General features: G+C 36.1%; 1 protein-coding gene across 4 annotated transcripts in view; it reads left to right on the forward strand.

The window, feature by feature from the left end:
* Nucleotides 1–16,376, forward strand: part of LOC145693670 (uncharacterized) — a 288,303-nt gene continuing 271,927 nt past the window's right edge. For all 4 annotated transcript variants that reach the window (XM_081769905.1, XM_081769906.1, XM_081769907.1 and 1 more), the window contains exon 1: nucleotides 1–130. The gene's annotated coding sequence lies outside the window, so the exon portion shown is untranslated. The remainder of the gene's footprint in view (nucleotides 131–16,376) is intronic.

A 16,376-nucleotide genomic window follows, 5' to 3' on the forward strand; every position in this document is an offset into this window, starting at 1 on the left:
ATACAATCGCAGTAGAATGCGTTGTGTGAAGTAAGTGTTAACACCGTTTGGTGCTGTGGTTTTTTACTCGGTGCTTGGCGTTAGTCGGTGCTGCTCTATTGAGACATCGAATACAGGGTTTCTCTTGCTGGTAAGTACACACAAGTATTATACTCGCGTTTTCCAGAATAGTAGGGAAATCTTGGAAAGGATTTGTCTCCAGGTTTCATGTGGAGACAGGCTTTCAGACGCTTTCTGGAAACAGATGAAAGCTAGAAAGCGAAGAAAATCGAAATATCAGCGACAAATATATATTTTTTTCATGTTCGGATCATTTTCGTGTCTTTAATAAAAGAAATAATAATTACCACAGATGTCACTCTGTTATATTATTCCTATATCTAGCCTCACAGTGTCACATGCAATTTCGCTTTAAATCTATGCCAAATTTATAGTAGTAATTGCTTAAGAATGTTTAAAAAAGGTTAAAAACAACTTCAGAAGATTTTGGATTCAAACTCAATTAATCACAGACACCGCTTTGTGGTAATTAAGAGTTTTTGTTTTACTTGAACTAATTGTTGTAAAACTAATTAATTGGCCTAAAAGTATTAATTTGATGAACGAAATTATTAATGAAACGAAGCTCTTAATTTAAAGCAGGAGCAAGATGGCTCAGCGGTAGAGTGCTTACCTCTGGTGCGTGGTGTCCCCGATTCAATCCCGGACAAGTAAGTTTGTGGTGGACAACATCGTGTCCGTGGGTTTTCTCGAGGTACTCCCATTTCCTTCCACTTTTTCATTTCACCGATTCTTTCATCATCATTCACTTGCCTTAATCATCGTCTCCCTTAGCCTAAAGGACTTTAAACTCAAAGATCTCATTTCATCTCATTAATTTAAAGCCTCACTATTATGTTTGAGGCTAAAGGAGGTGCAGTGACACCGATTTCTGGATAATTTCGGGTACCGGTACTGGTATGGGTGTTTCATTGTGAAATATTCAAACAAAGATTCAACCAAAAGTATCCAGACGCTAGGGGAAGCCATAGAGAGATGGATAATTAAAGTGAATTATTATTATAAAATCTAGAAAGATAATGTGAAAGGAAATGATAGAAGTTCCAGGAAACTCGGATATAAACCCACATGAACTGGGATCGAATTTGGAGTTCGTCGCACCAGAACGCTCTACCACTGAGCCATCTTGGCCTTATCTTGTTTCACGTTAGCAATAAAAAAAAAGTACGTGCGAGAACAAAATTACAATATACACTACTAAACTAGTTTAACGTCTCACTAATGTGCCATTCAGGCTAAGTGAAACGGATAATTATTGAAAATAAATGATAAAGATTGGGTAGAATGAAAATGTGCGAGGAAATGTGAAAATCGCGAAAACACTCACGCGTACGATGTTGTACATCTCAAACCTACATGACCTGGTGTTGAACCAGGAGCGTCTCACACCAAAGATGAGCTTTATACTCACTCACCGTGCTTCCTTTGCTTGACGTCACTGGTAAAAGTACACATACGAAAGCAAGATTGTGATCTACGCTACTATTAATATAAGAGGAGTTAAGGAGTCGGAATGGCTCTGCTATATGGAGTCCCTGGTTCGTTTCCAGCTCACCAAATGGGTTTTGTGGTGGACAAACACCTTATGTGTGGTGTTGTCGAGTTGAAACGTTTCTTCAAACTTTCTTCATTCCACTAGTTATTAACTACCATCATCTCCAACTCCCTTTACCTCAGTGCACAATCGTGGAACATTAAAAAAAAAATAGTAAAATTATAGATCGTTTCTTTATAATAGTGATCCCCAACTTCTGAAGCTTTTGAGCTACCGCACCGCTTTTAAATCCTATTGTAGGCTACCAACCTTTAAAAAAAATCTTACGTATGTTTATTGTCTATAAATTTACATTTCTAGTAATTAAACTTATATAACAAAATGAAACTGAAATTGAATTGTACACTCTTGTCCAAAATGATTGTCGCATATCTATAACTGTCTTCTTGTAAGAATATAAATTGATAATGATTTTGCAAGGTACTTTTAATACTGATACTATGTGTATAATCGAGAAATGTATATTTCAGGTAAATTTCATAGGAAAATAATTATAAATACGAAAATTGGAATGAGTAAAATAAAATGTTGCTAAATAGACAAGAAAGTTTTATTTTCGTTTTATTATTCTTATTTACTACTCTTTTGACATGGAATTTGCCACATACATGTCTTTCCCGATTATACACATACTAACATTATAAGAAATACCGAGCGAATTCGTTATCAAGTTATATTTCTATAACAACATATTTATAGACATGCGACAATAATTTTGGACATTAATGTACATAAGAAAAAAATTGAAGTGTAGTTAGTAATAAATAACAAATGTAACAACGTTTTTTTTTTTATCAGACTCATTAATTCTAGTGAGAAACATGGAACTCTTTTTTTCTTTCGCCATCAACAAGTATTTTTCTGGAAGTCAAATTCCCTAGATTTAGCGACTTTTATCCCAAATTGGCAACGGTGATCAAGGTTAGCCAACCTTAGCGTTAACGCGATCTACCGACAATGTCCCCGCGAGCTACTAGCAGCTTGCGATCGACAATTTGGTAATCACTGCTTTATAACTATTCCTTTTGAATCGCAAAATTTTTGCCTCTTTCTTTGTATCAGTACAGAGATAGTCGAATAAAATGGTAAGTTATTTATTTCTGGAACAAAAAGTTTTCAGATTAAACCTTGGCCAACTTTTTCTTCCATATTTTTATTTATTTTATCTCTTCTTTTAGGTTTTTATTTCTATTTTGCAGCACTTCATTGTTCTTTATCTGTTAATATGTTTGTTTTTTTAAAAATTGTATTTACGGCGTGTTTGCGCAGTCGTATTGATTGTGACGGGGTCAAATAGCCTCTATGTTGACATCCGCATTAAACCTCAATCAACCAATTAAAAATCGGGAACTGTTCAATGCGATTCTCAAGGCTACAGGCAGAATTTTTATGCAAAAAAAAGCAGAAAATGAAATCTTATAGTTTTACGTCCCCCGGTTATGCTATGTAAACTAAAGAAGATAATGAAAATGAGAAATGAATGAAATGGTGGAATGAATAAAGTGGGAGGGAACTGGAAAACACTGAGAAAACCTACGCACATGGTGTTTGTTCACCACAAAGCTCACTTGGCACGAGTTGGGATCGAACTAGGGACCCGACGCACCAGAGGTGAACACTCTACCACTGAGCCACCGCAACCCCTACAAAAAAGGAAAATAAGTAAAGAAACAAATGACGTTTAATTTTCAGTGGTGAATAAATGTCTTTCCTTTCTTTCATATGTACGCACATGCCGTTTTATCCATAACTGGAACAGATGTATCAATTTCATTAACTAATCAATCTTTATGGCATTTTTCAGTACTAGGGCTGTATGAGAAGGGACCTATTTCGAACCACTACTCGGTTTTTAACAGAAGCAACCATCACCATCGAGGTTCGAATCTGGAACAACATTCACAGGAAGCGCTTGCGTTAGCTTTTGTGGCTAAGAAGGAACATCTTGAATCAAAGTTTCTTAATTACTTTTGGAGTGGTTCTGTATAAGCCATCCAAAATCAGTTTCAAATTAATCAGTTCATAAGTTATATACAGAATGTTTCTCAATAGCATCGACGAACTTAAATAAATATAGACGATGAGCACTAACGCGCCGTAAGACGTAGACCTGCACATCTAGACATTGTGGGGTGTAGTAATAACAATGCTAAGGCCTTTGACTTAAATGGCTATTTTAACATCTAATTTTAGAAATATACAGGACATAGGGTAACTCTCTTATTACCGTCTCCAAATATGATGTTTCAATCTAAAGTGAAGGAATTTTTAAATCGGGATACATATATGCCAAATGTTAAATGAAAATGCAACTTTGCCATTTACTTGGACCCACAATGTAAGTAAATGAAGTTACTGTTTGAAATGAGGGTTGGCCATCGACGTGTTAGCGTAAAAGACAGTTGAATCCTCGCGATGAGACCTTTTTTCGATTCTTACATAGTAGGGAAATTAAAAAAAAAAAACATCAACTTAGATGTAATTGCAAGTGCCGTCCGCCATATTGATTTTTTGTGACGTCACTTATCCTGTTACTGTCACAACGATTCCAACGATATGACATTTATTAAAACCAATTGATGCGTTTGAGTTCTACAGTGAAATTAATGGACATGATTATATATACACATATCTTCGTACGTACGTGCTAATTACAGTATCCTCCGTTTGGATTCACCGTAGTAAGATAAAAGTAATGCTTTCGAAAACCCTCAAAATTGAATCAGATTGAGTGCTTGAAAACCTCTCTTAATGAAACCCTGCGTACACCACTTCAAAGGTATTGCGTGCCGACAGTTCGTAGAAGCGATAAAATAAAGGGCCATAATTGGAGAATGAAAGTTAGATCTCGCCTCTAAAAATACTTGGTAATTACATTAATGCACTATCGGAAGGGGTACAAGACCCCTGATGCCAAGGGTGCCCATCAACGGGGTCAAGGTTGGGAGCTCGCCCTCTCCTAAGAAGAAATTGTACTTGGGAATATCGAAAACCTAATAGAATTTTTAGATTAGTTACAGCAAAATTTGAAACTATATTTGAAACGTTGCTTATACTTGCCCCCCCCTTGGAAACCACAACATGGGCGCCCTTGCCTGATGCATACGATAAAATTAATCAAGTCTATTATAAACAACTTTGGAGATTATCAGTGCGGATTTAGACGAAATCGATCAACTATCGACCAAATATTTACCATTCGCCAAATACTCGAAAAGAAGTGGGAATACAATACCCCGGTATATCAACTATTTATTGATTTTCGAAAGGCTTACGACTCGGTTAGGAGAGAAACATTATACAACGTTCTTACAGAGCTTGGAATACCGAGAAAGCTAATTAGATTAATTAAGACATGTTAAAGTGAATCCCAAAGTAAAGTCCGGGTAGGAAAATTTTTGTCCACGAGCTTCCACGTCGAAAATGGCCTGAAACAAGGAGATGCGTTGTCGCCATTATTATTTAACTTTGTGCTGGAATACGCCATAAGGAAAATCAAAGATAGCAACCAGGGCCTAGAGTTGAACGGCATTCACCAGGTTATGGCATATGCTGATGATGTAAATTTAATAGGGGAGGATAGGAGAACAGTAGAAATAAATGCAGAGATATTATTAAACGCTTGCAGGGACATGGGTTTAGAAGTAAATGCAGAGAAAACTAAATACATGGAAGTGCGTCGGGACCGTAATACGGCAAATTGTGGAGGCGTTAAAATATTAAATAATACTTTTGATAAAGTGGATACTTTCAAATATTTAGGATCAATATTAACAGACGAAAATCATATTCACGAAGAAATTAAATGTCGACTAAAAGCAGGGAATTCGTGTTACTGTTCGGTTCAAAATCTCTTGTCGTCGCGAATTCTGTCGAGGAATTTGAAGCTTAAAATATATAAAACGATAATCATGCCTGTTGTTCTGTATGGTTGCGGAACATGGTCGCTTACTCTGAGGGAAGAACATAGACTGAAAGTATTTGAGAACAGGATCCTGAGAAGAATATTCGGACCCAAGAGGAACGAGAATGGGGAATGGCGGAAGCTTCATAACGAGGAACTACATAGTTTATACGGTTTACCCAACATTGTTAGGGTCGTCAAGTCTAGGAGGCTTAGGTGGGCAGGTCATGTAGCTAGAATGGAAGAAAGTAGAAACGCTTTCAAAGTCTTGACTGGTAGACCCATAGGAAAACGACCATTAGGAAGACCTAGGCGCAGATGGGAGGATAATATTAAGATGAATCTCGCAGAGATAGGAATACAAAGTAGAAACTGGATCCAATTAGCTAAGGATAGAAGTCAGTGGAGAGCTTTTGTGAACGCGGCACTGAACCTCCGGGTTCCATAGGCCATAGAGTTAGTTAGTTAGTTAGTTATTATAAACAACTGATAATAAATAAGGAATTCATAACCAGTACACATTCCATGTCAACCGGCGCAATAATGTAATGCACTGTTTAAAATAATCATTAAACCCTTTTTGACAACCTTAATCCAACATTTCATTTTCAGAGTCCTTTTTGAGTCGTTTCTGCAAATTTTTAGAGGGGATTATTTTCAGAGGGTTTTTTTAGAGGGTAATGACACATTTGTACAGTCAGCGACAAAATTTCTTTCCGTTTGGTAACATTTATTTTGTGAATAGCGGTGGTATGGCTGGAAAGTACGGTCGTGGTATAGTTTGAACGTACAGAAAATTACATGCTTTTTAATTTACTGAAAACCGCACTCAAATTGTCCACGAAACTAACTTTATCAAACGCAAAGAACATTTGTCACTGACTGTACGTATGAATTCACTTTTTGTTTTCGTATCAGGAATAATTTCCCTAAGTTTGTCGTGTTGTTTCCAAATATTCTATATATAAATAGATATTTGTTAGTTTCCAAACATTCATACAGTTATGTTTAGTTCTATTTTTTTAAATACAGTTTCTGTTAATACTTTTGAAAATCAAATTTTTTCAAGTTGTGGTTATCCTCTTCCCTAGATTTGCAGAGTATTTCTGCAGATCCGTAACTATGATATTGTTAGGAAAGTTGAGCTCCCCTGCGACCATTTCTATTTACTCCTTGAAACTTTTCATTTGTTTGTTTACATAAATTTGTGTTTGAAAAACAACAATTTTTAGTAAGGGTCCAAAACTGGACCAAGGATTACGATCTTGGCCAAGAATTTTTGGAATGATCAAAAAATGCATCTAAATATTGTCATCTTGGCCACGAATTAGTTTGTGGATCAGGGGCCACAAAATTTTTGAACGGCCTCTAAATCAAGTTTTCGTATTTTCTACGAAATAAGTACATCATACTGAGTTAAGTGGTAGTTTGGGTTTGGCTACACTATATGTAGTTCTCCAGATATAAGACCAATAAGAAAACCTGTATTGAAATATATTGAATCTTTTGATCCAATAACGAGTAAAAATTTCTTATAACTTATTTCGTTGCATAAAATAGAAACGAAAATAAGTTCCGACTTTGTTCGTATTTCTGGCGGAATAAAGAACCCAACTTTAAAAATTCCGGTTCATTGCTTCCTAGAGAGAGACTACATCATTTTTTTTTAAAACTCGTGCCGCCTATTATTTCGTAGGTTTTTGACGACAACGATTTCCTGCATCACTGAAGGAGGGATAAGTTTAATAAGAATTTCTTGTTTTCAGAAATGCGTGTGTTCAGTAGGATGAATTTTCAGAAGCTGTTAAAAAATGTCATTAAAGTGTCGTAATTGTTTAATGAATTTCAAATGCTTTTTTGTTCCTACGTAGCTCATCAAGCAAAATCATATTTCGTAAGCATTTATATACTTACAAACTATAAATTGAAGGTGAACTCCAAAAGTTAGCCCACTTCCAAAATTCTCTCGCCTTCGCTTGTCTTAGTGTTCTTCCTACGGGGCTGTCTTTGTTTCTAATGCAGTCGCTTCTCTCTCTTCTCCATTTAAATCTCACCATTGTTCGCCTGATTCTCTCTCTCTCTCTCTCTCTCTCTCTCTCTCTTTTCGACATAAGAATGCCTCAACAGATTGAAGTGATACTTAACTTTGTTGGCACCGCTTAATATACAACTCACGTGCAAGTACTTGTGGTTTATATATACGTATCATTTTCCATTTCTTGTTGTTCTTTCATTTTCCAAATAGTTAGAACTACAAAAAGAAAAGAAAAGTATTCATTAGTCATCACACATATAACATTATTTTTATTAACCGTCTTCGAAAAAAAGGAGGTTTTGAGTTCATTTTTTTATGTCACCCATAAATTCGACAGTATTTTGATTATTTTTTTTATTTTAAAGAGTATATCTTTTCGGTGATACTATATAATTTTTTAAAAAGGATCTGATTGTAGGCAACCGTACATTCTTTACCGTGAGAATGGTTGCATAACATCACAGGGGCTGTACTGCAACATTTTGGAACACTTTCATAGTATAACACTTTAATAATAACAACAATATTGAACTAAAGCACACTATTTTTCGTAGTTTCGTACAATATTGCTGTGTTTACGTGTTTATAATGCGTGTTTTAAACGAGGTCTAAAAATTAGAATACGGAATGTGGAATATTTAAAATAAGGATTTCCTGACAACAAATAGTGAAGTTTGGTCAAAAAACCATAAAGTATGTTTTTGCAGTAGAAATACAATCTTTAATGATTCAGAGTTGCTAAATAAAAATAATTGTACAGGTAGTAACTTTCTAAACAATAGTAATCTGTTGATGTCCTCTGAATTACTTTTCCAGTGGGTTTTCATTGACATTCATTTCAGAGATGTTAGTAACTATAGAATTTCGCGGCTTCGGATCAATTTTGCAGAACATCTCCGTGGCTTATAGCTCACGCCCACCTTGTTGGTACTAGGGCTCTCATTTGCAAAATAAAAGTTCGGTTCCTTAGGGACCATAGAGTCCTAAACATTTTCATTTTTCCACCATTCCGATACGAAAAGCTGATACAAATATTGTGTATATCTTTAAAACTTAACAAGAGATCTGCCTTAAAAGATACATACGTAGAAATATATGAAATTAACAACGGAGTATTATATGATATGTAAACTATGTAAAATTTCATCATTGTATGACGTCACGAAAAGAGTTAAATTGAGGTTGTAAGATTTGAAGACTCAAGAAAAAAAATTAAAAAATCTTCGCAAATTAATGTATTTGGTAATCGTTGGTATATACATATACAGTGTAAGAAGTAGGAACTCAAGGTTACTCATGCTCCACATGCAGAATTCCATTTTGGATCTTCTTTGCCGACTGACACTGAATAACGTTCCGCTTGCTGTTACATTTGAGATACAGCCAAAACTCGCACCTGACCTCAAATTTTTAAGAAAGAGAAAAAGAAAAGAAAACAGTTTCTCCTGAACGTTTGAAACCTTTATAAAATCTATATTGCGGTCAGAGACAGCCAACGAAAAGAATAGAAGATAAAGAAAGACACAAAAGCTATAACGTTTGTTCAAAACAATGAAATACACCAGAGGGCACTGAAGTCATAAATATTTAAACAAAAGAAAATCAAATCTTACACTTTTATACAGAAAGGTATGGAAACTAAATCAAATACTCAAATTATGTATTCCTTTAGAATTCACAGCAATTTTCAAGCATTTTGCCACACACACGGAAAACTTTTTAAAATAGACAATAGTAAAGTCCGACATATCAAAATGAAACCGATCTTATATAGTTATCATTGAATCACAGGAAATCGGCTGAAAGGATTGAAATAAGTATTACAAAACCTTCCAAAATCCTTTCCATTCTTCTTCTTCTTCTTCTTGTTAGATATCCAGTATAAAATGGCCTCTGAGCAGTATCTGGTGATTGTTAAATAAATAAAGAAATGTTTGGATGTAGATATTAACTACCTCGAAACGGTTTTTTATTATATTACTTTGAGCAATGAACATACAGTGCACAGAACAAAAAAAAACGTATGTTGTGTACGTAAAAATGTATGTTACATGCGTAAATCTTGTAGTTTTTGGACTTAACTTATGACTATAGGTAACATCCTGCAGGAAACGTGTAACAAAAAAGGGACGGATCTAGCCCGGGGCCGGGAGCCTAGCCCCCCAGCTTTTTGAGTAAGAAATAATTTGAGGTATTATTTATATATATTTTTCAAAGTTTAGTAAACTCATGATATACCTATAATAGTCTGGGTCCTGGCTGCGACCCAGTTTTTAACTTCTAGATCCGCCTCTGACTGAAAGCGTATGCTTTATAATACTTTCCGTATGAAACAAAAATGTATAGGCGGTCAGGATCTGACATACAGATGGGCGTAAATAACATATAACTGACGTATGAAACATACGTATACGTATGTAATATACGGAAGACTGTTAGATGTCAGACATCCTGTAGCAGCATGATGTAACATCTAAGCAGGTAAAAGGCAATACGTGTGCATATAGATACGTTCAGATTTCCGTAGAAAACTTACGGATTCCATATACTTGCCCAATATACTGCTATCCGGATAAAATCGAGTGATGATTATAAAAATAATCGAAAGTAAACACTATTAGTGCTCAATTCATATTTTCTAGGGTCGATGAGACGAATAGTGACGCTCACAATGCCGTTTTGATCCAAATTCATCCTCCATCGCCATGAGGAGTGAGGGGTGGGAGTTGAAAGTGGTTGACAAGTAAAAATAATTGAAAACAAAAGATAGTATTGTCCAATCCATAATCTTTGGGGTCGATGAAATGAATACAGACACCCACATTGCCGTTTAAGTTTAAATACATCTCCCATCAATATGGGAGTGAGGGGTAACGGGTGCTAGTATTTGCTTTCATAACTACGTCTAAGGTGCGCTGATGGTTCCAGCATATCCAAATGGCTCTCAGGCTCACTGATGGTCTGTTCACCTCTAGCTCCATACCCCTCGGTGTGCATCATGTCTTTTGGCTCACCCTGTATATCTCCGGAAAGGTGTGATATGACGCATACATTGATATCAGAGTTTTAATTAATGGTTGGGGCAAAACCTATTTTTTTGAAAAACTTTTTAAAAAACGGATTTTGAAAACCAGTTCCGACCTAAAACCAATTCGACTTTCCATAAAAACCGGTTTCGGGTCATAAAACAGTTCCATTTTCTATCAAAACAGATTTGATTTCCTATGCAGCGTTGTTTGGTTTCCTATCAAAAACTTGTTTTAGAGGAAACCGAAATGTCAGTTTTTCTAGGAACTGGTTTTGGCCATCCCTACTTTTTGCTACCTATTCTTCGACGAATTCCCTACTGAAATTTGAATATACCTTAGCGCTCAATCCCGTATAAATCAATGGCCTAAAAAAAAAAAAAGAGAAAGAAAGTAGTAGATATTCTATACATATAACAAGATCAGTGGCGGATCCAGAACGGGTTCAAAGGGCGCCCCCCCTGAAAAGTAAAAAATATATATACCATAGTGACTAACGAGCCACTTGTTCAAATCCTGTGAAATGTTTACATTCTCAAGAAAATTGTATTTTTATAACTTTATAATGGCGTTTTGTTAGATAAAATTAGTAATTGACAAACAGTTAAGCCATACTTAAGTTGATTCAATCTTTGTCGTCTTAAAATTCGTACACAATAAGTTGCTTTCAATAATGTGTGCTACCGTTGTTGCAATAAGTTACATCAGTGCATACAGTGAAATTTATCTTACAAGAGTAAATTCTAAAGTGGTATGAATTTATATTAAGGAACAATTGAAAGTCATCAAGACGTTGAATTTTATTCTGGAAATTCTGGAAATTGTGGAAATATTTTTGTTGGCAAGACGAGGGATATTAACGTGGTTCAGAGATAAGTTAAGAAATAATTTCTTCTCTGGCATGAAAGTATTTTTTGATTAAGTGTGTGCAGAAATTATTATTTTTGATTTAATATTTCAGATAAAGATAACTTAGCAAATTTAATGTGATTCTAAATATTAATTGTAATTATCCAAATTTAGCCTGTATATTTAGAAATATAAAAAAATAGGCGTATTTCTACTCTAACACTGAATTCTGCAATATGAAGATAAATCCGTATTACGTTTACGCAACAAGTTCACATTTTTATTTAGCGAACAAAATATTTAAAAAATTCTTAAGTTTATTTTTCAGACCTGCGCCCACCCCTCAGAAAATTCCTGGATCCGCTCCTGAACTAGATCAACGAAACTAATCAAAATATAATTCAAAATAGTCATAAAAATAGACCTGTCACCCGGCGAAATTAAAATACCGCTAATTTTGCATTAATTATATGATATCTTCAAATAGATAAAAGATAATCGAAATGTGGAATAAAAGCGCCCTAGACAATATTATTTTACATGAGATACCGTTATCACGACTCACTTATCTGCTTTCGATTTCGAGCCATTTTGAAAATCGGCATTTATTTTCGCGTTTCTAAACAGCTGAAAACAAAAAGCCACTAGGTGACTTCTGATAACGGTACCTCACGCAAAATAATATTATCTAGGGCGCTCTTGTTCCATATTTTAATTATCTTTTATCTATTTGAAGATATCACATAATTACTGTAAAATTAGCGGTATTTTAATTTCGCCGGGATGAAGACTCTTAAGAATAAATTTCCTTCCTCCTTCTTTTGCAGATTGGAAACGTATCCTTACCTTGTATCACAATGAAGTACAAATTTTTTCCTATCACTTTTTTTCATTGACTACTTGAGATAATTGGAAAGCAACATAATTTTGAAGTTGAGTTAATTATCACGAAAGAAGGGGCAACCATGCAAATTAAGTTCTGTCTCTCTCTTTGGAATTTTATTGGCCGCGGAGGTTGTGGCTACGAAATTGGTTACGGAACTGGGAAGACCTAGATGGTGCTTTGTTCGTAGTGGAATCGGTAGAAAAACTCACTCAACTTTTGCTTTGATACCACCAGATGGTGTTGCTAACTTTGTATCAACGTATTCATTGTTCCTTTGTGTTTACAAACCATTTTTCCAAGTTATATTTTCAGTGTTTGTAAATAAAAGTAGATACGTTTCACCACAAGCAAGTTAAAATTCATCATTCTTATACGATTATATCCATTATAGGAAGGGAACTGATAATTCGCATACATTCAAATAAAGCCTACCTACATCATTACAAGAAAACCTAATGAATCAATAATATAGTAAATTTCCACATTCGATATTACATCTGTCGTACGTTAAAAACTTTTACTTCACTCTGTGCAATTGATATAAACGGAAAAAGTACAGATTAAGAATAGTCCATCGAATTAATAAAAATCAATTTTTAAAGAACTTTCTTTCCTTTATATTATCTACTAAGACGGTATGGACTGTTATTGTCTTGGCGTATGCATAAATAATTGCGTACAGATTGAAAATATACATGCAAACTGATGTGACCTGGAAATGATTACTTGCTATCCCATTACCTCCTTTCCGGACTTTTGATACACCATATATATACACGCTGTCTCTCGTTTGGAGTATGAGATACCTATTGAAACCGGAAGGTAACTCATTCCAACCATTTCCGGTTTCCATAGAGAATAACGACGGAAATGAGAGTTATTCTACAGATGTTGAATCAATATACAGTAGAGCGTCGATTATCCGAAGTAATTGGGGGACATGGGTGTTCGGAAAACTGGTTTGTTCGGATAATCGAACTGTACATGTTTATTTGCCATGCGCGGAGCAGCACGCCTCAACTCTAAGCTGACGCAGCTGTTGCTGTGAACAGTTTTGATACTGCCGCTACTTCTACAGCCAGTGCCAAACCGACAGAAGTGTGCTGATTGTTGAAACACAGCGACTGGCGGCTTGGCCGGTCAGCAGCGCCTTATGAAGGCCCCATTAGAAGCAATGTTCCGCCAGCGATGGCTCAGTGCGGCAACTACTGTGGGAAACTTGGTTTGGGAGTGAGGGGGATGATGGACGGTAGGGTGGGAGAGTAACAGGTGCGAGCGAGTACACAGTTCGGTTAAGCGGTCGTTCGGTTGACCGACGTTCGGATAATCGACGCTCTACTGTAATTGTAATATCTTACACATTGTCTATATTTGTAAACAACAACACTTGTTTCTCATTTATAAACAAACCCACGTTCTCTCTTACTACAACTACTACCAGCAAGCAGACGGCAAGGCATCCTCATCATCATGAGGTCATGTGACAGACGAGGAACACTAGTGCCACCACTGTCCACAAAAGGGTATAAAAAATCATGTAAGGTCGTAAGGTCTTTATCGACAGCAGTCTCGGCTAGTCATTCCTGCCCTTTTAGCTTGCCTGGAGCTCTGAGAGATCCTAAATGTGACCACCTAGTTTGCCTGGAACTCTATGGATTCCCTGTCTGCTTAGCTTGCCTGGAGCTCTGCGGGAAACTAACCTTCCTTTACTTGCCTGAATCACTGAGAAATCCTAAATCTCTTCCACTTAGCTTGCCTGGAGCTCTGTGGATATCCTTCCCTTGGCTGCTTGGGTTGTGGGACACCTATTTTACCCAAACTGCTCAAAAAAAAAAAAAAAAAAAAAAACTTTGTATTGGTCTTCGAACAACACTTATAGTTACTTTGTGTTATATTATATATAACAGGAATTTTATAATAAAAAGCTTCTGGGAGAAAACCGAATCCCGGATGCTTGATTGATCTACCTACTACCTTATAAGATAATTTTAAAATATTTAGGGAAAATTGGGAATTAGTGTTACTAACCAGGCCTCATAAATAATCTTAACTTCCCCATATTTCACACAATAATTTCTGTTCCAAATAAACTACTGCCACATACCGTTGAAGAGACTATTCTATCTTCTTTCAAATACGACATGTTTCACCTCTGTCGAATACCTATACGACGAGTAATAAGCAGCATAAAGTCAAAAATGGTTCACAACCTATAGCTCTCAATCCGTTGAGAATAGGACTCATGTTCATATAAACTATTTTGCTTCGAATGACCCATACTACCATTTCTTAGAGTATTACTACTTTCTCGCAGAACACCCTGTGTATATATTTATATCAAAAGAATCTGTTTCTTACAGTTCTTGCTTTGACACCAGTCAGTAGACGGACAAATTTGTTCTGTAAGGGGGAGGCCGCGGTGGCTCAATGGTAAAGCGGTCACCTCTGGTGCATGGGGTCTCTGGATTGATCCCAGCCTACGCCAAGTGAAATTTGTGGTGGACAAACACCGTGTGCGTTTGTTTTCTCAGGGTTCTCCTGTTTCTTCCCACCTCATTCATTTGACCATTCAATTATTTTTTCATAATCACCGTCTTCTTTAGCCTAACCGGCATAACCGTGGGGAGTAAAACTGGAAGGATTCCTTTTTGCCCTGTAAGGATTTCCATGAATACATATAGCATAGTTTGTGACTCTGAAACGGGGGTTTCACTCACTAAAACTGTTGTAAGATTCTGAGTGTGTGTGCATGTGGGGGGGTGGGGTGGAGGAAGTATCTCGTAAACTTGTATTACGAAAATGCATGTTTCATGACACAATTTTCCCTTAGACTGCAAACATTACATACTTCATATTGTTTTGTGGAACACGCAATGTACTTGTTTATTTATCATTGGTTTATATCATGTTAACATTTACCGAGCATGTTTGTTATTTGTGTGTATGACAAACAATGCTAACACACGCGACGTTTCCGTCACAACGAAAATGTATTAGCACTCTGAAGTTATAAAATAACATAGAAACAGTTCTATCGACTTTTCAGATTACATATTATAAAATATAATCAAATTACAAATAAATTCTGTTTTATTTTGTGCAAAAAATATATTTCTCATTTTTTAAATGTCAAATTATAATTATTTCAGTGTGCTAAAACAGTTTTGTGTATGTGCATATAATATACAGAGATCTTAATGTATAGTTCCATGATTTTGCACCTGCATTGTTTTAAAAACTTATAAAGTGTTTATAAGTGTTAGTGTAGCATTTTAGTAAGAATAGAATAATACTCTTCAGGAGAAGATAATATTGGTGCATAGAGACCTGCACGGGCCGGGCTTGGGCGGGCCGACACTGATTTCTCTTCAAATCGGGCCGGGCTGGGGCCGATTAATTGCAATTCATTAATAATTATTGACTTTCGTTTAACGATAATTGGAATAAACCCAAACGTTGAAGAAGTGTGTCCGTGAAAAATGTTACAAAGAATGCAATAGCTATTTACAGTTTGTGCTGCTTAGCGGCTCCACTTTCACTATAGAGGATTGCAGGCATTATGCGGTAAATTGGGCTCTGACCTTGACCTTCACTGAACTCAAAATATAAAAAGAAAGGGTGGGAAAGTTTTGCCTGTCGCTAAACTATATTGCCATCCTCACTTTATGCTAAAAATCAATTAAGTTAGATTTTTGTTACAGGAAATAGAGTTTTTGTTCTCTCGATGACAGGCAAAGTTCTGGGAGGCAATGGTACCATTCGGGAGACAAGCGTCAGGTTGTGAACCAGAGTTTAGAAAATGTTTCTGAGGGTTAGGTCAAGTTTAATACTAAATTTTGAGGAAGATTGGGGCTCGAGCTAAATTTTTTAAAAATTTATCGGGCCGGGGTCGGACCAAAACCTTTAAAAATTATCGGTCCCGGGCCGGGCTTGGGCCAAGAATTTTAAAAACTTATCGGGCCGGACCGGGGTCGGGCCGAAAATCTCTAAAACTTTTCGGGACCGGACTGGGCCGAGCCTAGGTACATTCGGGCTGGATTGGGCTCGGGTCGAAAAATTCG

Source organism: Thermobia domestica, chromosome 8, assembly GCF_964235325.1.
Source record: "Thermobia domestica chromosome 8, izTheDome1.hap1.1, whole genome shotgun sequence".
NCBI lineage: Eukaryota > Metazoa > Arthropoda > Insecta > Zygentoma > Lepismatidae > Thermobia > Thermobia domestica.